Source organism: Mus caroli, unplaced genomic scaffold, assembly GCF_978045245.1.
Source record: "Mus caroli unplaced genomic scaffold, Mus_caroli_1 scaffold_2, whole genome shotgun sequence".
NCBI classification, from domain to species: Eukaryota; Metazoa; Chordata; class Mammalia; order Rodentia; family Muridae; genus Mus; species Mus caroli.
In genome coordinates this window covers 4,245,089-4,269,378 of record NW_028227257.1, presented here as the reverse complement: position 1 = coordinate 4,269,378, position 24,290 = coordinate 4,245,089, and the positions used below count along the sequence as shown (strand labels likewise).

At 38.5% G+C, this 24,290-nt stretch overlaps 2 pseudogenes; one reads left to right on the top strand and one right to left on the bottom strand.

The window, feature by feature from the left end:
* LOC147005711 (zinc finger protein 711-like) overlaps positions 1–24,290 on the bottom strand; it is a 164,645-nt pseudogene that overhangs the window by 126,844 nt on the left and 13,511 nt on the right.
* LOC147005712 (uncharacterized) lies at positions 13,958–16,895 on the top strand (annotated as a pseudogene).

Here is a 24,290-nt window from a genome sequence, read left to right as displayed (position 1 = left end):
GATTCTTACACAGAACAGAGGAATGAAAACGCAACAGGTCTAACAGGAACCACCTGGGATAAAATTCATTGATAACAGCTGGGATCAATAAGGGCTCCACCTAAGATTCACTAATCTTAGAAGCCAGGGGCAAGGGCTTCGCGCCCTTGCCATAGTTCCTATTTTAGTCTCTTGTATAGTCCACCTTCCCCTTAGACCATTGTAAATACTTGTGTATGGGTGTAACTCTGTTACATTTCTAAGTGTCTATTCTGGTTTCTCCTTTGGTCTGAAACTTCCTTATTCCTAGTGATGGTAAATTCCTGTGTAAGGGAGTGACTTAGCTTTTACAATCTTACTGAATTCTAAGGCCTCGATCTTGGTCAAGGATGCCCTTGGACTTTTGGGACACTGGCGAAAGGGTTTAGCCATTTCGGAATTCTAACTTAGAAGGCACTTATAATAGGAAAATACTGGAAGAGAGCACATGGATCCATACACTAGACTAACTCGGGAATGGAACACGGGAATGAAAAATTACTGTATGGGTAGGGAATGCCAGACTCCAGGAGGAAGGTTTCCTTGAAACCCCTTTGCCTCATGAGTGACCTTTAAGCCTTTCGGCTTGTCCAGTTGACTCGACCGGGGCGTAGCATTTCTCCCTTTTTTTATTTTTCAGCCGAAGTTCCAGGATGTCCCGCCTCATCGTAGCTACGGACCTCAGGAGCACTCTAAGGATGAGTGGAAACACCACAATTACTAGTAAAACAATGCCAAAAATAATAACAAGTAAAAGAATATATTGAACCCAATCCAAGGGGTTCAACGCACTGAGGTTGTTTTTCAAATCTCTAGCCAATTCATCAGTGTTCCAAGTGTCCAAGTGACTTTTACTAATATCTGAAATTTCTGCCTTTAACTGTTCGAAGTCATGAGAAATATCAGTATCTTTATCTATAATATGCAGCTCTGACAAGGCTATAGAGATGTTCTTATGCATATCATTCACAAAATGAGCGGTATGCAGTTGCTGAACTAAGGCTGTGGTGGACAATACAAAAGAAGTTAAAATTGCAATTAAGGCAGTAATTCCTAAAATCAGTGCTGCTACAAATCTCTTAGGTCTAATAAGTTCGTTTAGTCTTTTTAAAGTTTGCAATCCTGAATTCTCGAACCAAGGCACATTTCCTAACTCCACAGGCTGCAAAACATAAGCTGGTCTTTTTAACAAAATCATAACAGTAGATTCCTTATCTAAATTAGGATTTACACAGTTAGTTAAATGACAAGGGTTACAATGAATATGAAAAGACTTGCCAAGATTAGTGATCTTGACTCTTAAAATTATTTAACAACAAGCAAACAGATAAGGTACACAAGCTTTTACAGCTATAGGGGAGTTGGCCTGAATGGCCAAAAACAGTCTCTGATGAAATCTTGTCCAATACTTTGTAGCAGTCCCTCCACCTCACGAGTCAGCTTTTTTAGTTGTCTCCAAGTTGACACCAGGTGGCTCTCCTTGTTGTAGCCCATGGCGGAGATAGGAAGAGTTTCTTTATTTTCTTGTGTGTGCTCTCTCCGATTTCTCCTTCTCTGTGCCTTCAATACAGCTTTCTTGTCACCACTGTCAGGGCACTGTCAGTTCCTACTCACAGGTCAGCCTGTCACATTGAAAGCTAGCATGCTCTTGTAGCATTCTGTGGAAAGAACAGAAACACTTCCCCTTTCCCCAATATTAAGTATCTGAACGGAATCATGCCATGTGCCAATAAGTGGATCCCTTAATCTCATGAGTATGCCTGATTGTAGGGTGCCATAGACACTCAGCGAGATTTTTGGCATCTAAATTTAATTAATATTTTTTGAAGATATAGATTTAAAGTTCCACAGTACTGTTTTCTTGAAAATTATAAAAATCTCAGTAACATGGATAACATTAAATTGTTGACAAAACATCTCAAATGCTTGGCCGTAATAGCCAGTTTTAATTTGATTTGGAATATCAAGCAAAAGGAATCAACACAGGCAATGACTAACTATACTTTTTAGAAAGACTAAAAAGGTATCAATAGTCACATGTGCATATTTTATTTTACTAAAATCAAAAATGAGTATCCATTTGCAATAATTGATTAAGTATAAGTCCTCGGGAATTAACACCAATGTGTGGAACAGGTAGAAACTGAGGACACTGAGAGCAAATCTTTACAATATGACATGTACGTTTATTTATTTATTTATTTAAAATACCAAATTATTATCTCAAGCCATTACTATTTTGATGATGTAAAGAATGAGATTATATGGCCAATTATTTTTGTATAAGATCCATAATCTACCTGTGACATAAATTTAGCGTGGCATTGCCTTAAGAGGTCTTTTCCAGGCAATCTTTAACATTTTAAAACACCATCTATAGCACATAATTTAATTATCTGTGCTGAAACAGGCGGAAACTCAAAAGAATAAACATGTGATCCAATTCACATATACTTTTCTCCCATAGAAAGGTTGTTTTTAAATACAGTAAATGGGATGCATGCATGTATGATATAAAAGCATGCAAATAAGCAATTTTTAACTTATTTTTTGGATGAGTATCAATTTTATTTAAAATGATGGTATGCAATAGGTCAAATATCAATATTCTGCAATAACCAATTGCTGTTTGGAACAAGGAATTCTTAATTATTAATTAACACCACAGCAGCCTTATAATAGGATGTTAAAACTTTGAGGTGAAGAAGGATGATTTTACATTAATGTTTTTTCTTGCCAAAGAATAGCTGTGGACACATTTAATAACAATAACTAGAATATGTAGCTAATATTTGATTACCACCAATTACAATCGATACCAATAGATTACAGAAGTTTCCTCTACTTTCTGTTAAAGCCTTTTTGGTTCTCATCAGTTTATTTGAATCTCACTTGATAGTACCTAATAAAGGCTTAGGTTTTCCTGTGGTGAGTTTAAGGTGAGGTCTTAGCCAATTAACATTTCTTGGAAGCTTTTAAAAATAAAATTTTGAAGCAAATTTGTACTACAATTTTTCAGTATAACTAAAAAGATATAGCCTCTGAATCTTATGAAGCAACAATTACTCTCTAGAACTTTAAAGCTCACTGTGTGAAAAACAAAGATTTAAGGTAAACTTTCCTTTAGAGGCATTAGCTAATAAAATACTTTTCACTTAGGAAACAATATACACTGAAAGATTCAAAATCTTAGCTCCTTGTATTGAAGTCTGGACAATGAAAATTTCTTACCTAATGTAAGACTATATTAGCCATACTTAGAGGCAAAACCCTTTAATGGTCACCAGTCCACTAGAAGTAAACTCTTTACAAATGGAAAAAATAAACTTTCAAATCTATAATAATTTTATATGAAGTAGGCAAACTATCTTGTAATTCCTTTATAAGTTTTACAGCCTGATTAACCTTTTATAAATCTTGAATTTAGACTTTATTATGAACAACACCTGGGTAGATCTGAAAAGAAAATGTTGTTTAGCTAATCTCCCTGAAGGCAGGGAGGGGTGAAGTTTCAAGAACTCCCCTAGGCGCAGTCTGTAAAACACAAGAAACTTTGCACAAGCTTCTCTGAGGCTACTCTAAGCTTTGTATTAACCCAAAATGTATATATTTTCTAAACTGAGCATCTTGGCCCTCCTGTAATGAGGACAGATTCCAGAGGAACAATTTAACTGTCTGTCCATGCCTCTAATTTTGGACAATCTTTTTTAAGATGACTTATACCTTAAACATTTTCTTTTATAACCTTTTATGGTCCTGTAAGGCCACAACCATAGCCAAACTGATTGTGTGAGGGTCTAATTTCTACACCAAGACGAATATATCTAGTTAACTCTGCCTTGCTTTGTATGGCTGAATGGCCAAAGTGAGCGCCATTAGCACTCTCATAAGATGATTACTCTTGTAACAATCTTAATTATGGGTGAGTTAAAAAATCTTAAGCTTTCGATCAAACTGCAAACTGCAGTCAATGGGACACTGGCAATTTTAACCAGAATTTTTAAGTTTCCGTTGCAATATTAGAATATATCTTTAACTTTTGGAAAGCAAGACCCAATTTTAAGCAATTTATTTATTTTAAGATCAATACTAGAAACATCACTATCACGCTACGAAGTTTGGCTGTTAATTCATGAATGCATGACAGTGCCAATTTTAATGTTCTATTAAAGACACATTGTTTTAAAATCTTATCTCTATAAGTCTACTTTTTAGGATAAGAGTTACATAATATTATCTTAATTTAGAAGTGTCTTTAGAGGACTAGTTTTCTGGGCTGGTTTATGCCAGGTGCTTTTGTTTGAAAATGACTCTAGCCCTGAGTTACTACTTAAGCTAACTTTGTAACCAGTGTTATACCTTTGTAATCATACCCAAATAACCTATAAGCCAATTCTCTGTGACCAAGATATGCAGATCATATTTATACCTTTAAGACCAACCAAAAACCAAATGAAGTGGCTACACGAATCTTACAAATTTAGATCAAAGAATTTTACTTTTTATAGCTATACTTATAAGATAAAAAAGCCATTTGTCATTTGCTAAACATAATAATCACAAAATTGCAGAGACTTTTTAAGGAAAACAACTATCAGCTTATTTGCTTTAGAACTAAAAGGTTGCAGATTCCTTTTCTTTAAAAAACAAGTTTTTTCAGCAGGAACTCTTCTGCTGTGCTTGATTTTTGGCTAAAGGGAGGGGCCTCTCAGCCTTAGTTGTGCAGACTGAGAGTGATTCAGCAGGTAAAGTTTTAACCTTTTTTTTTTTTTTTTTCAACATGAAACATAAAACAGTCAGTCATTCAGACAACGAAACAATCATTCAGACAATGAAACAAAAAACAAACATGAATTGACACGTGATTGGTGCACCAACCTAAGACAATAGAAAGAGGGTAGAGACTTCTCCTGTAGGGGCCAGAGAGAATAAAACAGGGCGTCCCCCGATTTCTCTCTGTCCCTGGGAGAGTTCTAAAATCCATTTTCCTCTATTCCTTCCTTTCTTCTGCTTGTAAGAGGCAGCTTGTCAAACCAAGATTAAAATCTAAAAATTTTAAACAATTTTTGGCAAGCATCCAAAACTTCTAATTTATTTAATCTGAGGGCAAAATTTTTTGAGAAAACACACAATCTCTATACACTAAATGTCTCAATTAGCCTAAAAGTTTACCATGCTGAATCTTGAGTCCACACTTTGTCAAATATTTTATAGCCATCTGCAAGAACGCTCTCTATTTTCTGCAACCAACAAAAACACCATTGACAAAATGAATTATATATGTCTTAGGAAATGATTTTTTAACTTCTAATAAAACCTAATCTATGAGTTTTTTTTTTTTTTTGACACAATGTGGGATTGGGGAGCTGTAAATAAGGTAACAGTAAGAATTGAGCTATATTTTGACCTTTATGAAGTCTCCTTTTATACTTTAACCATAATTTAACCATAACTTTTAAATTTACCTAAAGTATCAGAATCCACCACTTGAAGTTTTTCATATAACTGGAGCTGTGTCCTATAATGAGCTCTACAGTTCCTGAACGGGGCTAAGAGACTGCCCCTTTAGTTTTTTTTTTTTTTTTTTTTTTTGCCTTACCCGCTTCTTTTTTGAGCGGAGTGTCATCTTTGTGAAACTTTGATTTACACTCATTTTTCCAATGTCCTCTTTTGCCGCATCGTGGGCAGGGACCCAAAGGAAGGCTTTTCTTGTTTCCTGAGAGATTTTTACAATCCTTTCTCAGGTGTCCCGGATTTCCACACCGGAAACATGTAGCTCCATAGTTCTTTGTCTTACCTGCTTTTCTATTGAGCAGAGTCCCATCCTTACGGGACTTGAATTTACATTCACTTTTCCAGTGTTTGTCACAATGCTGGAAAGGACCCAAAGTAATGCTCTTCGTGTCTCCTGAGAGATTTTTACAATCTCTCAGATGCCCCGGATTTTTACAACCGAAACATGTAATCCCATCAGTAGCGCCAAATGTCTTCCTTTTCCTTGCTGTGGCGTAAGCTATCTCCTGCATTACAGCCAGTGAGGCATCTACACATGCTTTAATATAATCTTGTAGGGAACTTGCCTTATGGATTAGTCTGTTTAGGTCTTGGCACAAGGTATTCACGTATTCCCAAGCCGATTGTTTTATTAATACATCAGTCCCTTCCGAGGGAGGAAGCATCCTAGAAACTGCCTCTTCCAATCTAGCCACAAAACCTTCATAAGACTCATCATGCTTTTGCCTAATTCCTGAAAGGACTGTGAACTTAGCCCCAGGTGGAGGTAAACTCTGCCAGCTGGATACAGCTATCTGATTAATTTTCTCCAACACTGCCTTAGGAATATTCAGTTGCGCTGCTGGTTTAGCATAGTCTTTTTGCCCAAGCATAGGCACTGTGGGTTTACCTCCATTTCTCGATGAAGATCTTTCCTGAACTAACTTTCTGGCTCTTTCTTCATACTCTGTTCTCCAGAGAATGAAATCTCCGGGAGCAAGGGTAGCTTTCGCGGTCTGATGCCAATCATAAGGGGTGAGCCACTGGCTAGCTACTGCATCCAGAATCTGTAAAGTATAAGTTGCAGTAGGGCCCAGCGTTTTTACTGCTGACTGCAATTCCTTAAGAGTTTTTAACGGCAAAGGTTTCCATTGCGGCTCACTCCCTTCTTTGTAAATTACCAGGTAAGTGAGTGTGAGATCTCCTAGTAAAGACTCCTCCTCACTGCTGTCTTGGTAGCTGCGAAAACAATTTCTTCTCCCCTTAAATTCACACTTTCTCATTCCCTCAGTAATATCCCCTTCATCATCACCTTCATTGTCAGTAGTCTCTGATTCACTTTCCTCTAGCCTTCTCCCTTTCTTGCCTGTACAGTTCAATTTCTTATTACTAGTAGACGGTTCCCTCTTCTGATCATCAGAGGGCTCTGAAGGAGCTTCCTCTGCAAGGAATTCTAGATCTGTTTTCTCAGTCAAAAGATTCCTCATTTGTTGCCACAGAATAAGGGCATTGGTGGGGATATCCCTAGATGGATTTTCCTCATGGAACTTTTTTATATCCTTACCTACACGCTTCCAATCTTCTAATATTAAGCTTCCCTCCTCTGGAAACCAGGGACTGATTTTTTGCACGAAATCATAAAATTCTTGTAAAGATTTATCCGAGACCTTTAGGTCTCTTCCAGACAACATGTGCTTGAAGACCAACAGAAACATCCTCTTCCCTTTCGATTCTGACTGCCCCATGAATAAAAACTTACTCGTCCTTTAACTGGTCCACGAACCAGCCCGTCTGCAGCACAGTCACGACGAGCTCCTGGCTTTGCCTGAGAAAATAAAGAATAGAAAGAAAAAGAAAGAGAAAGAAAAAGACTAACCTGCTCGGGGGTCCCTGTTCGGGCGCCAGCTGCCGCAGACCCTCTGGGTCCCTGTGTCTGCGTGGAACGGGTCCCCCGACGCGGGTGGGCAAAACGTGGATGGCGAGTGACAAACAGACACACACAGGAGAGTTCGTGTGTAGAATCTGAATGTAATTTTACAATTCGAGCTTCAGACTTTTTATACAGAAGACAATAAAGAAGTTGGGTGACATACCCCCAAGGTACAAATGAGGTAACCGGATGCTTAATGATTCTTACACAGAACAGAGGAATGAAAACGCAACAGGTCTAACAGGAACCACCTGGGATAAAATTCATTGATAACAGCTGGGATCAATAAGGGCTCCACCTAAGATTCACTAATCTTAGAAGCCAGGGGCAAGGGCTTCGCGCCCTTGCCATAGTTCCTATTTTAGTCTCTTGTATAGTCCACCTTCCCCTTAGACCATTGTAAATACTTGTGTATGGGTGTAACTCTGTTACATTTCTAAGTGTCTATTCTGGTTTCTCCTTTGGTCTGAAACTTCCTTATTCCTAGTGATGGTAAATTCCTGTGTAAGGGAGTGACTTAGCTTTTACAATCTTACTGAATTCTAAGGCCTCGATCTTGGTCAAGGATGCCCTTGGACTTTTGGGACACTGGCGAAAGGGTTTAGCCATTTCGGAATTCTAACTTAGAAGGCACTTATAATAGGAAAATACTGGAAGAGAGCACATGGATCCATACACTAGACTAACTCGGGAATGGAACACGGGAATGAAAAATTACTGTATGGGTAGGGAATGCCAGACTCCAGGAGGAAGGTTTCCTTGAAACCCCTTTGCCTCATGAGTGACCTTTAAGCCTTTCGGCTTGTCCAGTTGACTCGACCGGGGCGTAGCAATAATGCATGTGATTAAATAAAACTAGATTGGTGGGTACTTAAATTGTACAGGTTATCTTGAGCCAGTGATAATGAATTTCTGTTTTAGGATCTGTACTATATAGATGTTATGTATCAGAAATGTAAAACACATGCCATTAGCTGTAGCTGTGTGTGTCACGTTATAGATCTCAGTAGTTAACAAAGCACATGGGGCAAGGTCAAACACTATCTTATTAATATCATTCCTTCAACCAAGAAAGGCCTGATCTTTTTCAAATCAGTACAGTGATATATTTTCCCAATATAGCTGTGGGTTTGTTGTTCTTATGTTTGTTTTACCAAACCACTGAGGACAATGTGCTGATTAACAAGAGTGCTCCAACGTGTCTAACATGTGTCCTGCTTTGCTCTGAGCCTTGTCTCATACCCATTGGGTGGAAAGTACTTGCAGTTTACCTGAACCAAGCCTGAAGCCACAAAACAAAATCTTGTGTCCTAAAATCTCTCTTCAGTTACTAATATTCTGGCACTGACCACCTGTGGACAGTTTGGTAACTCCAGTGTCAGCTGATTGATGGGGAATGTAAGGTATCCAGCTTGATTCCAGGAGGAAGAAGGGGAATTGCCTCCTGAGTGCTGGATTTGGAGCTCAGGAAAGCTCCAAACTTTCAAAGCAGTGAACCCAGGGGCACTGTCCAGAAAGGGGAGAGGCAGGCACTTAGGCAGAAAGGATCAGGAATCTTAGCCTCTCCCAAGGGCTTGTTGAGAGAACAGACTATTAGAGGAGACACACTGGTGCTACTGAATTGCAAATCTGCAGATCTGGAAAAGGATTGGCCCAGGCTGGAACCACTCTGTGGTGTCCCTTCAGCACACTCTAACCCTAAGGGTGGTGCTCATGTCAATAAGACTCAATAGCCATCAGAACCTCCACAAGGAGTTGCCAGTCAGAAGAGGCAGTGACACTTCCAGGTACCAAGCCTGCATGTTCCTCTGTGTAACTCAGCTGATCTCAGTGTTTCTGTGGGATCAGTTTGTTTTATTTTTGCTAGTTGCTGTGAGGTTGGCTCAGGCAAACTTAGAACTTCAGACATGGTAAGTACAACTTCATTTCCCACAAAAAGGAGGAGCAAGCATTTTAGCAAAGGATGCTTGTGTAATATCTCTTCCCAGAGGCTGGATTGCCAGCATCAGGCAGACAGATGGGGACATCTGTGAGGTCCTTTGTGGACCTACTCTCTCCTTTTGGTCCCAGCTGTGGCCTCTGAGTAACTTTATTATAAGACTGCATCTTGTCAAAACCTTTGTGGCAGGGGCTTGTCTGTGGAAATATACTTGGCAGGATGAGAACCAGAGGAACAGATTACTGTGTACTGTCAGGTAAAACAGTGCTGACAAGAGCTAGGTCACAGACCAAAGGAAAAGGGAGTATGCTACAGGGGTCATAATTATGGAGAAGGACCTGATTCAGGGAGTGAGAATTATTTTGTAACTTTACAGACTGTATTCATTTATGGATATAATTTAGTAAAGCTAGGTTAGTGGGTGTTTCATTTGGGCAGGTTAGCTTGAGCCAGTGGGTAATGAATTCCCATTTTAGGATCTGTATTATGTAGATTTGTGCAATCCTTGTTGACATATTTAATTGAGCTCAGAAATGTAAAGCACATGCCTTTAGGTGTCTCTGTGTGTGTCACGTTGTAGACATCAGTAGTTAACAAAGCACTTAGGGGCAAGGTCAAACACTATCTTATTAATGCCATTCCTTCTACCAAGAAGGGCCTGATCTTTTTTAAATCAGTACAGTGACATATTTTATCAATTATATTTATCTTTTTAAAGAGTTAATTTTTGGTGTTATTTTTTTAAAATTTTTATTTTCTTTATGCATAGGTGCTCTGACCTCTTACTTCTTCCTATTCTCCAATATTTCCCAGAAATCAATAATTTCATTCCTACTTCTAAAGAGATTACATATCTGTCAGTTTAGAGCAACATCTGTAGTTCAGGCTTTCCTTATGCCGTTCAGTTAACACTTGCTTTGAGCACCTGACCCTAAATCCTTTCTTGCTCTTTCTGAGGGTAGAACACTGATGGCTTCGGTGATTAACACCTGTAACCTAACAGCTGAGGATTAAGCAGTGTGGCCTTTGCTCTATCTCAAAAGGAACTGCTGGGCTCTAACTTTTAGCCTGCAAGTCAGAAGTCACAGGAAAAAAATGGGACACTCAAAGAAGTGGTTATGGAGTTTATTACTAAGTTGTCAAAAGTTACCTATGAAAGCTACCTAAGAGGAAAAGCGTAAAGATCCTAAGTGGGGAAGGGCAAAAGACTTCTCCTTTCTCTTTTCCTTATCTCTTTAACCTCTGTACTTATACATCTTTCAGAATACCTGATTACATGTTACAGAGTACACTACAAGTTCACACAAAAAGTCAAATCATAAATTGATAAAGAATTTCACAACAGAGAATGGTTATTAGTAAAACTTGATTGGTGGGTGTTTATTTTGGGCAGGTTAGCTTGAGCCAGTGGGTAAGATATTCCCATTTTAAGATCTGTATTATGAGATGTGCAAACCTTGGTGATATATTTAAGTGAGCTCAGAAATATAAAACACATGCCATTAGCTGTAGCTGTGTGTGTCACATTATAGATCTCTGTAGTTAACAAAGCTCATAGGGGCAAGGTCAAACACTATCTTATTAATGCCATTCCTTCTACCAGGAAGGGCATGATCTTTTTCAAATCAGTAGAGTAATATATTTTTTCATTTATCATTTTCTTTTTAAAAAGTTAATTTTTGGTATTAGGTTTTAAATTGCATTTTCACTCTCCATAGGTGATCTCTTAAGTGTTTCTTTTCTCCAATATTGCCCCAAAATTAAGAATTTCATTCCTGTTTTTAAAGAGATTTCATATCTGTCTGTTTAGAAAAACATTTCCTGTAGCTCCTACTTTCTTTATGCCATGTAGTTTTAAGACTTGCTTTGAACTCCTAATGCAGCCTCTGCTGCCCAGGGCTTGGAAAACATTCCTACAACTGCTTTGAGTCTGTGTTCTGACTGATCAGTGAGACAAAAGACACCAGGGAATGAGTGTTGTCTAACCTCCCTGGGTTGCAGGGTTACAAATTAGGTGATTACACATAAAGAGGGACAGGTATAAGAGTTGAGTTCACTGACCAACTTTGAAGCTGGTATACTTGCAGCACAGAAGAGGAGGAGGAATAAGGTAGGTGAGGCCTTTCTGCTTGGCCAGTAGTTGACATTCACCGTGAGGAGTCAAGGAATCAATTTTACACAATCAGTAGAATTCCATACTGGCCATCTTGGGACATTTCCCAGATTAGGGCAATGACGAATGAGATCACAGGCCCTCTCTGTTACAGCATATTGCTGGCATACCTCACCATCTACCCCAGGAGTAGGATTGCCAATCTCCCAGCTGCCATTCCTCATGCAATCCAATCATTTGGTAACTGGCCTTTTCATCTATCATTAATCATGTTGATCTGGCTCTTGCTTCTGCCCTCCTTCCTCTCTCCACAAGGTCCCAGGTCATGTCTACTCTATATTATCCCAGGTATAACTGGGTCTGGCTATGTTCTCACTTTTGTGTATAATATACTTTCTCCTCCACCATACCTAGGAGCAGTGATGCCTTTACATTTTATTTCTACTTTTTCTTCCTTTTTCTAGCCCAATAAAAGTCATAGTCACTTTCACTTTTAAATTATTGTTAATGTATGAATTTGATTGCAGGTTGGCTGTAGGACTTCTCCAGTAAGATGTAGAGATGGCTGTAGTGGGTATTTCATGCATAATTGAATATACAAAGAAAGGAACCTGGGCTTTTAAAATGGAAAATATTGGTCTGCAGGACTAGAACATTCTTTTATATGTAAATTTTCCAGACTAGGGCTGTGTCAGCTTTTAGGGTGTAAACACAGAGCATGGAAGGTTTCAGCAGTCTGAGTCATTAGCTCTGTGATCCTACAGTGGAGGAGCTGCTGTTGCCCTGAGGCCCAGCTGGATTTTCCATCCTAATGAGGGACTATGGACAGGCCTAACAATCAGGAACACTAGTGGAAGGTAGCTTACAGGTTCTTTACAGGATTCTCCTCAGATGCATGTGTTACAAGCTGCCTGGAAGTCCACAAGCCATCCCCTGGTTATTATAAAAATATCCATTGACAGTACAGGAGGAGCAAGTCTGCAGAGCTATTTGAGTCTGATCTGCTGGTTCTAAATGGACTGTGGGTCAGAGTGTGGTTCTGTTGGTCCATGTGGTGATCATAGCAGAGGCCCTTGTCCTTTGACTCTTCCTGAGTGTGGATTTACAGGTTTGGGAGTGGCTCGGTAGCCCTGGAGTGTCAAGGTATGGAAATTAAATGTCCCTATGCAGTGTGTATATACAGGCATTGCCTTTGGTGTGCCCTAGGACAACATTGGAAAAGTAATGGTTTGATTTCTAGAATTCCTGACCCTTCTGTATTCAGTTTTGTGTGACTAATTTTTTAAATAGTTTAGAAAGTAGTAGTAAAGAGCTGATAGCGATCTTCCTTCAGAAATATTTGATTAGATTCCTTTTACCTTTCTGTTACCTATTGTCAAAATGGCATGATTCACAGAAATTCAATTCTTGTTACAAAAGGAGCTTCTGACATACAGAAGTTTCTCAGGTGTTGATGATGCTGGGTAGGTTGATAGGACAGATTGGAACATAATGCATATGGGAGGAAGCAGACATTAAATTATCATTCAGCATTGTTTTGTATATGGTCTCTTGTGGGCCTGGTTTAGCCTGAAAGTACTATAGATCAATAGCTCAACTTTCTGATCATCTACAATGACAGAGAGAGCTCTAGAGCATGGGGCCTCTCTGCTTGGAAGACAGATCAGTAGTAACTGGAGGGTCAGATTTATAACAGTTTAGGGGTGACTTTGAGTTATTTTTATTGGAGTCAGGAAATATGATTTTATTTTATTTCTATACATACACTAGCACAGGTAACATTGGTCAAGTTCACATTGTTCCTGATGTATTTGCCTTAGTTATTTAAGAAAAGTGGAAAATTGGCCACATGGAAATGGGCAGAGGAAGCTTTCCCTGATATTGTGTTGCAGTTCTGTGGGCTACTCTGAGAATTATGTCTAGGATAACAGATAGTGGGCTCTTTCTTTAGACAGACTGCTTGTTCTTCGGGAGAATTGGCTATGGTTGATAAGGGGGTGTCTGTCCATACTTGGGGGCTAAGAAGGGAAGGGGACATGTGGGAAGAAGGGAGGGGAGATGGAAATGGTCTTTTGTATATACAGGTAACATGGATAGGTGAGAGGAAACTGCAGTTTTAAGGGAACTCTTGCATATTAGATCTCAGGGAACAAAAATGTGGAAGGTCTACCAGCATTCTACATGGTTCCATACACAACATCTTAATGCTAAGACATCAGGTTCCCAGAGATCATTTATTTACTTAAGTATTGTTGTCTAACTGTGAAAGACTGGATAAAAATACTATGTGGGTAGGCAGGGCATTCAGCAAATATTTATTTTGAAGTACATCTTTACAGTGTTGTCTGTATCATATTTTAAGGTACACTAATGTGGGATCTTTTAGGATTTAGTCACCTATGATGACGTGAAGGTGAACTTCACTCCGGAAGAGTGGGCTTTGCTGGATCCTTCTCAGAAGAGTCTCTACAAAGATGTGATGCTAGAGACCTATAGGAATCTCACAGCTATAGGTAATATTGTGATTTTTTTATTTACTTTATAACATGTATGTACAACTGTTTCTTTGTTATTGTTATTGTTTTTGTAATTTCAATTGAGAATGAGGAAGAATATGGTGAATAAATCACTCATGGTTTTAAAGTTCAATGGAGTTAGTAACTTAAATACTGTTTAATTGCCAATAATGTAACATACTTTCTCTGGTACTGGGTTTAGGTTACATTTGGGAAGAACATACAATTGAAGACCATTTTCAAACTTCTAGAAGTCATGGAAGGTAATTTTCCTCTACAAGTTGATGAGAAAATGCCTATGATGAAAGTTTAACGTGTGCTACAGGTTGTAAAGAAAACCACTAGGGTAAAATAAGCACTGCTTTCAGTGATGGATGTTTACTGACTTTCATAAAATCATATATGTCTATGGCATGTATGTAATTATTGTTTGCAAGACATTCCATTAGTTCAAAGACAGAGAAATAATGGCTTAACAGATATGTTACTGTTTAAATCAAGCCTAGTACAGCCATGCTGTACAAGTGAGAGTGTCTTCAGTCTTATATCGCTTAGTTATTGCAAAAGCAACACACAGTGATTAGGTGACAAGTATATGTCTAAAACCTAGTATTCAGCAAATAATCCATAGTATATTTGAGCTTAATGATATACTTGTAATAACATTGCTAAATTTAGTGAGATGAACAGTTCATAAGATTCAAGAATGGTTTTGTAGAAAAACCTTAATCTCTGTACCACATCTCTGTGACAAAAAAAGTCAGCTGTGAATGTAACATGGAATTTTCACTTGTTATTCTCTTTTGATGTGGATGTCAAAGGTTAGGAAAGATACAAGCCTTGTGAGCATTGGGGTATTGAAAGAAGCTACATACCTTTCACTTTTACAGAACAATTAGAGGATATGCAGTATAACATACTTTGAGCACCAATCTAAATGTGCTATAAGTTTATAAATAATTTGTTTCCGAACATTGCTGGGGATATTTACCAACTCAAACTGCTGAAAATAGTAATGAGAATTAAGGCAGTAGAAATTTTTTTCTTTTGCATTTGTTCATAATCCAAATGTAGTATTACTCTCATGATAACAAAATTTGTGAATGCAATCATTGTGCAAACACTGTGAGTTTTTCCTGTTTTTCAAATACGTGAGTAACCTTTTATAGAAAAAGTATGTTATAAATGTGAGCCAGATAATCAGTACTGTTCCCATTTCATGTATCCTTGAAGATGTAAAACAATCCATAATTTAGTAGAACTCCTTTGACTGTAAACAAAGTAATATTATGTTAATAGTAGATTGCCCTTTTCAATGAAATCAAATTTTAAAAGAATTCATACAGATAAAAAGACTCATCAGTATAATCAATGTAAGAAACATTTCACATGTGCCAATTGTATTTGCAGCCATGAAAGAAGTTGTTCTGCAGAGCAACCCTCTGAGATTATTCAATGTGGTACAGCCTTTGCATATGAGAGACATAGTCAAAGGCATGAAATAAAACATACTGGAGAGAAACACCATGACTGTAACCAATGTGGTAAAGCTTTTATAAGAAGGAGTAACCTCCAAGTACATCAGCGAACACATACAGGAGAGAAATCCTATGAATGTAACCAATGTGGTAAAGCCTTTACAAGAAGTTGTGACCTCCAAAAACATAAACGAACACATACAGGAGAGAAACCCTATGAATGTAACCAATGTGGTAAAGCCTTTGCAGTAATCTATACTCTCCAAATCCATAAACGAACACATACAGGAGAGAAACCCTATGAATGTAAACAATGTGGTAAAGCCTTTTCACAAAGGAGTAATCTCCAAAAACATAAGAGAACACATACAGGAGAGAAACCATATGAATGTAAAGAATGTGGTAAAGCCTTTTCACAAAGCAGTAATCTCCAAATCCATAAGCGAACACATACAGGAGAGAAACCCTATGAATGTAAACAATGTGGTAAAGCCTTTGCAGAAAGCAGTCATCTCCGACTACATAAACGAACACATACAGGAGAGAAACCATATGAATGTAAACAATGTGGTAAAGCCTTTGCAGAAAGCAGTCATCTCCAAATCCATAAGCAAACACATATAGGAGAGAAACCCTATGAATGTAAACAATGTGGTAAAGCTTTTGCAAGAAGTGGTGGCCTCCAAAAACATAAACAAACACATACAGGGGAGAGACCCAATGAATGTAACTAGTGTGGTAAAGCCTTTGCAGGAAGCAGTGGTCTCAAATGCCATATAAGATCACATACAAGAGAGACACCATATGAATGTAACCAATGTGGTAAAGCCTTTGCAGGAAGGAGTGACCTTTAAAGAGAAAAGACCATACAGGAGAGAAACTCTATGGAGGTATCTAATATTATAAAGCCTTTGCAGCAAGCATTGATCTCCAAGTACATAAATGAACATATACCAAGAGGAACCTTTTTTTTTTTTTGGAAAGGGGGGGGGGAAGGAGAGAGAAGGAGGACTAGAGAGTAAGAAAGGTTTAGACAGAGGAGAGGAACCTTTTAAATGTAACCAATGTGGTAAAGCTTTTTCGAAAACCAATAGTCTTTACACACATAAAAGCACATATAGTTGAGAGAAATGCTTTGATTTTAACTAATGTGGTTAAACTTTTTCAAAAAGCAGTCATCAACAAAATCATAAAAGAACACGTATAGGAGAGAGATTTTTGAATGTTTGCAATGGTGCTTTTACACCTTTTTTACAAAGGTAGTGGCCTCCAAATATATAAAGGGACAAGTACAGGAGAGAAACCCCATGAATATTGGCAATGTTTTAAAGCCCTTCTACATCACAATCATCTTCAAATCCATAAAGAACATGAGGTGGAGAGAAATCCTCTGAATAACACTAATTAGGTAAAGCAATTGTACAAAAGTGTCATCTCCCAACACAAAAGTATACACACTGGATAGAAACCCTATGAATATAAGAAGTGTGGTAAACATTTTATAAGTCACAGTAGTCCCTAAGTAAATAAAAGGAGACATAGTTGAGAGAAACCCCATGAAAGTTATCAAATGAACAAAGCCTTGAAGATTAAAATCTTCAAATACATAAAAGAAGACATAGAGGTGAGGAACCCTATGTTTACAAGCCATGTGATATTGCTTTCATTTGTCAGTCATATTCAAAGACACAAAAGAAAACATAATGTAGACAAAATGCTGAGTGTATTTAATATGGTGAAGATTTTTGAATATTTCTAGAGTCTTCACAATGAAACAATCCATACTGCAAAGAAATTTAGGAATATACTATGGTGAAACCTTTTCAGATTTCCCAAATCTTCATCATTATGAACGAGAAACCCATGAATGCATTCAATATGGGGAAGCCTTTAAACATTTCTAATTCTTCATCATCATGAAAATAATCATACAAAGGAGATCAAGGGGATACAAGGCATGTTTCTTATTGTCTTGCTTGAGTTACAGTCCTGACATAATTTGGTAATAAATATCAATGTGGAAAGTGTGAACTGGATTAAACTCTTTCCTCCCCAACTGCTTCTTCATCATAATGTTTCTGCAGGAATAGAAACCCTGACTAAGATATGTTGGTATCAGGAGTGGGGTATTCCTGTGACAACTTGACCATGTTTTAGGAGGACTGTGGAAGGACTTTGTAACTTTGGGCCAGAAGATCCATTCTGTGTTAAGAACTCTGTGGGATGTTGTATAGGAGCTTGGAAGATAATGTTGAGAACAGTGCAGAAGATGAAGGCCTGGCTTGTGAAATTTCACAGGAAAAATTAAAGACTCTTTTGAGGCCCATTGCTATTTTGGATTGTGAAGATTCTGTGGTTCTGGATAGTTAGGGCTGATGAATCAGCTGTGATTAACAAGATACCAGAACTTCTAGAATGAAAACTTTGCATTACTGGGACTATTGATGCTGGTTAGCTGAAGCTAAGAAGTTAGCAGTGATTAAGAAGAAACCAGCATCATTGAGGTGGCATCATCTGGAAAGTATTTTCTGAGAGCACAGAGGCAGTGTTCTAGAGATAGTCAAGGTTGTACCTTGTGCTGTGCCTGGACTTGGTAATGTGTTAGAGTTACCCACATGGTACTGGTTTTGAAGGCATGAAGGGATAATGCAGAGCAGCAAATGCCCTGCCCTGTGAGAGGCCTTGGAAGGCCATTGGTGAAGGGGCAAACTCAGGTGAAATTGATGTCCCAGTACTGAAGATATCATGCAGTGTTTTGGAGTTGCTAGTTCCATGAATGACCAAGAACAGCAGCAACAGTAAAGTACAGGCATCTGGAGCCTAGAGGACAAGCTGTGTGCTACAAAGGACAGAGCTGGAGAAGTGACCCAAGCCCTTGGAGGAGCCCAAAAGATGGTGAGTTGGATCGCAGACATTGGACAGTTAGGGTTTAATTTTTGCTTTTGATTGTGACTGTGCGCTAATATTTTTCCCCCTTGAATGGAGAAAATATTTTAGTGGATTCCATAGTTAATAGACTTTTAATTGTAAAAGGCTTTAGATTTTAAAGGATATTGGATATTTTAAAAGGATTGAACTTTTACTATGTAAAGACTGTGGGACTTTCAAATTTGCTTAGAACTTAGGGATGAATAAGAAACTAAGGGTTGAGGCTTAGTTGTGATGTGTTTGTCAAGTTGACAAGGGGTCAATTGTACTGGCTAGTTTTGTGTCAATGTGACACAAGCTGGAGTTATCACAGAGAAAGGAGCTTCAGTTGGGGAAATGTCTCCATGAGATTCAGCTGTAAGACATTTTCTCAATTTGTGATCAAGGGGAAAGGCCCCTTGTGGGTGGGACCATCTCTCTGGGCTGGTAGTCTTGGGTTCTATAAGAGAGCAGTCTGAGAAAGCCAGGTGAAGCAAGCCAGTAAAGAAACATCCCTCCATGGCCTCTGCATCAGATCCTTTTTCTTGACCTGCTTGAGTTCCAGTCCTGACTTTCCTGGTGGTGAACAGCAAGCAGTATGAAAGTATAAGCCGAATAAACCCTTTCCTCCCCAACTTGCTTCTTGGTCATGATGTTTGTGCAGGAATAGAAACCCTGAATAAGACAAGGGGTAGAAAGTGTGGATTGTATAAAAACCGATTAGACACTAAGAAATCAAGAAATAAAATGATTTTTTTAAAAAAGGAGGGACAGACAGAAACATTCCTTCCAAATTATAGCTTAATTTTCACACCAATCAGGATTTAGGGATAGCGGCTTATGTAATTTACAGTGTCAACTGTTATAGAATATGGGTGTTATAGTTTTACCAATCATGTGGATTTGTACTTTGGTGGTAAAGTACAGGTCTTATGTTTTTTGTTTTGTTTTTTTTTCACTGTTTTTTTTTTATTACATATTTTCCTCAATTACATTTCCAATGCTATCCCAAAAGTCCCCCATACCGCCCCCCACTTCCCTACCCTCCCATTCCCATTCTTTTGGCCCTGGCATTCCCCTATATTGGGGCATATAAAGTTTGCAAGTCCAATGGGCCTCTCTTTCCAGTGATGGCCAACTAGGCCATCTTTCGATACATATGCAGCTAGAGACAAGAGCTCCGGGGTACTGGTTAGTTCATCATGTTGTTCCAACTATCGGGTTGCAGATCCCTTTAGCTCCTTGGGTACTTTCTCTAGCTTCTCCATTGGGAGCCCTGTGATCCATCCAATAGCTGACTGTGAGCATCCACTCCTGTGTTTGCTAGGCCCCTGCATAGTCTCACAAGAGACAGCTATCTTTGGGTCCTTTCAGCAAAATCTTGCTAGTGTATGCAATGGTGTCAGCGTTTAGAAGCTGATTATGGGATGGATCCCTGGATACGGCAGTCTCTAGATGGTCCATCCTTTCATCACAGCTCCAAACTTTGTCTCTGTAACTCCTTCCCTGGGTGTTTTGTTCCCAATTCTAAGAAGGGGCACAGTCTCCACATTTTGGTCTTCATTCTTCTTGAGTTTCATGCGTTTAGCAAATTGTATCTTATATCTTGGGTATCCTAAGTTTTGGGCTAATATCCACTTATCAGTGAATACATATTGTGTGAGTTCCTTTGTGATTGTGTTACCTCACTCAAGATGATGCCCTCCAGGTCCATCCATTTGGCTAGGAATTTCATAAATTCATTCTTTTTAATAGCTGAGTAGTACTCCATTGTGTAAATGTACCATAATTTCTGTATCCATTCCTCTGTTGAGGGACATCTGGGTTCTTTCCAGCTTCTGGCTATTATAAATAGGGCTGCTATGAACATAGTGGAGCATGTGTCCTTCTTACCGGTTGGGACATCTTCTGGATATATGCCCAGAAGAGGTATTGCTGGATCCTCCGGTAGTACTATGTCCAATTTTCTGAGGAACTGCCAGACTGATTTCCAGAGTGGTTGTACAAGCTTGCAATCCCACCAACAATGGAGAAGTGTTCCTCTTTCTCCACATCCTCGCCAGCATCTGCTGTCACCTGAATTTTTGATCTTAGCCATTGTGACTGGTGTGAGGTGGAATCTCAGGGTTGTTTTGATTTGCATTTCCCTGATGATTAAGGATGTTGAACATTTTTTAAGGTGCTTCTCTGACATTCGGTATTCCTCAGGTGAGAATTCTTTGTTCAGTTCTGAGCCCCATTTTTAATGGGGTTATTTGACTTTCTGGAGTCCACCTTCTTGAGTTCTTTATATATATTGGATATTAGTCCCTTGTCTGATTTAGGATAGGTGAAGATCCTTTCCCAATCTGTTGGTGGTTTTTTTGTTTTATTGATGGTGTCTTTAGCCTTGCAGAAGCTTTGTAGTTTCATGAGGTCCCATTTGTCAATTCTCGATCTTACAGCACAAGCCATTACTGTTCTATTCAGGAATTTTTCCCCTGTGCCCATATCTTCAAGGCTTTTCCCCACTTTCTCCTCTATAAGTTTCAGTGTCTCTGGTTTTATGTGAAGTTCCTTGATCCACTTAGACTTGACCTTAGTACAAGGAGATAGGAATGGATCGATTCACATTCTTCTACATGTTAACAACCAGTTGTGCCAGCACCATTTGTTGAAAATGCTGTCTTTCTTCCACTGGATGTTTTTAGCTCCCTTGTCGAAGATCAAGTGACCGTAGGTGTGTGGGTTCATTTCTGGGTCTTCAATTCTATTCCATTGGTCTATTTGTCTGTCACTATACCAATACCATGCAGTTTTTATCACAATTGCTCTGTAGTAGAGCTTTAAGTCCGGCATGGTGATTCCACCAGAGGTTCTTTTATCCTTGAGAAGAGTTTTTGCTATCCTAGGTTTTTTGTTATTCCAGATGAATTTGCAGATTGCACTTTCTAATTCGTTGAAGAATTGATTTGGAATTTTGATGGGGATTGCATTGAATCTGTAGATTGCTTTTGGCAAGATAGCCATTTTTACAATGTTGATCCTGCCAATCCATGAGCATGGGAGATCTTTCCATCTTCTGAGATCTTCTATAATTTCTTTCTTCAGAGACTTGAAGTTTTTATTATACAGATCTTTCACTTCCTTAGTTAGAGTCACGCCAAGATATTTTATATTATTTGTGACTATTGAGAAGGGTGTTGTTTCCCTAATTTCTTTCTCAGCCTGTTTATTCTTTGTGTAGAGAAAGGCCATTGATTTGTTTGAGTTAATTTTATATCCAGCTACTTCACCGAAGCTGTTTATCAGGCTTAGGAGTTCTCTGATGGAATTTTTAGGGTCACTTATATATACTATCATATCATCTGCAAAAAGTGATATTTTGACTTCATCTTTTCCAATTTGTATCCCTTTGATCTCCTTTTGTTGTCGAATTGCTCTGGCTAGGACTTCAAGTACAATGTTGAATAGGTATGGAGAAAGTGGACAGCCTTGTCTAGTCCCTGATTTTAGAGGGATTGCTTCAAGCTTCTCACCATTTACTTTGATGTTGGCTACTGGTTTGCTGTAGATTTCTTTTATCATGTTTAGGTATGGGCCTTGAATTCCTGATCTTTCCAAGACTTTTATCATGAATGGGTGTTGGATCTTGTCAAATGCTTTTTCCGCATCTAACGAGATGACCATGTGGTTTTTGTCTATGAGTTTGTTTATATACTGGATTACGTTGATGGATTTCTGTATATTGAACCATCCCTGCATCCCTGGGATGAAACCTACTTGGTCAGGATGGATGATTGTTTTGATGTGTTCTTGGATTCGGTTAGCAAGAACTTTATTGAGGATTTTTGCATCAATATTCATAAGGGATATTGGTCTGAAGTTTTCTATCTTTGTTGGGTCTTTTTGTGGTTTAGGTATCAGAGTAATTGTGGCTTCATAGAATGAGTTGGGTAGAGTACCTTCTGTTTCTATTTTGTGGAATAGTTTGTGAAGAACTGGGATTAGAAAGAAGTTTGAAGGTCTGATAGAACTCTGCACTAAACCCATCTGGTCCTGGGCTTTTTTTAGTTGGGAGACTATTAATGACTGCTTCTATTTCTTTGGGGGATATAGGGCTGTTTAGATCATTAACCTGATCTTGATTCAACTTTGGTACCTGGTATCTGTCTAGGAACTTCTCCATTTCATCCAGGTTCTCCAGTTTTGTTGAGTATAGCCTTTGGTAGAAGGATCTGATGGTGTTTTGGATGTCTTCAGGATCTGTTGTTATGTCTCCTTTTTCATTTCTGATTTTGTTAATTAGGGTGCTTTCCCTGTGCCCTCTAGTGAGTCTGGCTAAGGGTTTATCTATCTTGTTGATTTTCTCAAAGAACCAGCTCCTTGATTGGTTGATTCTTTGAATAGTTCTTCTTGTTTCCACTTGGTTGATTTCGCCCCTGAGTTTGATTATTTCCTGCCGTCTACTCCTCTTGGGTGAATTTGCTTCCTTTTGTTCTAGTGCTTTTAGGTATGTTGTCAAGCTGCTAATGTGTGCTCTCTCTAGTTTCCTTTTGGAGGCACTCAGAGCTATGAGTTTTCCTCTTAGAAATGCTTTCATTGCGTCCCATAAGTTTGGGTATGTTGTGGCTTCATTTTCATTGAACTCTAAAAAGTCCTTAATTTCTTTCTTTATTCCTTTCTTGACCAAGGTATCATTGAGAAGAGTGTTGTTCAGTTTCCACGTGAAGGTTGGCTTTCTATTATTTATTTTGTTATTGAAGATCAGCCTTAGTCCATGGTGATCTGATAGGATGCATGGGACAATTTCAATATTTTTGTATCTGTTGAGGCCTGTTTTGTGACCAATTATGTGGTCAATTTTGGAGAAGGTACCATGAGGTGCTGAAAAGAAGGTATATCCTTTTGTTTTAGGATAGAATGTTCTGTAGGTATCTGCCAGATCCATTTGATTCATAATTTCTGTTAGTTTCAATGTGTCCCTGTTTAGTTTCTGTTTCCATGATCTGTCCATTGGTGAAAGTGGTGTGTTGAAGTCTCCCACTATTATTGTATGAGGTGCAATGTGTGCTTTGAGATTTACTAAAGTTTCTTTAATGAATGTGGCTGCCTTTGTATTTGGAGCATAGATATTCAGGATTGATAGTTCCTCTTGGAGGATTTTACCTTTGATGAGTATGAAGTGTCCTCCCTGTCTTTTTTAATGACTTTGGGTTGGAAGTCAATCTTATCAGATATTAGAATGGCTACTCCAGCTTGTTTCTTCATACCATTTGCTTGGAAAATTGTTTTCCAGCCTTTCATTCTGAGGTAGTGTCTATCTTTTTCTCTGAGATGAGTTTCCTGTAAGCAGCAAAATGTTGGGTCTTGTTTGTGTAGCCAGTTTGTTAGTCTATGTCTTTTTATCGGGGAGTTGAGTCCATTGATATTAAGAGATATTAAGGAAATGTAATTGTTGTTTCCTGTTATTTTTGTTGTTAAAGTTGGCATTCTGTTCTTGTGGCTGTCTTCTTTTAGGTTTGTTGAGGGATTACCTTCTTGTTGTTTCTAGGGCGTGGTTCCTGTCCTTGTATTGGTTTTTTTCTGTTATTATCCTTTGAAGGGCTGGATTCGTGGAGAGATAATGTGTGAATTTGGTTTTGTCGTGGAATACTTTGGTTTCTCCATCTAAGTTAATTGAGAGTTTGGCTGGGTATAGTAGCCTGGGCTGGAGTTTGTGTTCTTTTAGTGTCTGTATAACATCCGTCCAGGATCTTCTGGCTTTCGTAGTCTCTGGTGAGAAATCTGGTGTAATTCTGATAGGCTTGCCTTTATATGTTACTTGGCCTTTTTCTCTTACTGCTTTTAGTATTCTGTCTTTATTTAGAGCATTTGTTGTTCTGATTATTATGTGTCGGGAGGTATTTCTTTTCTG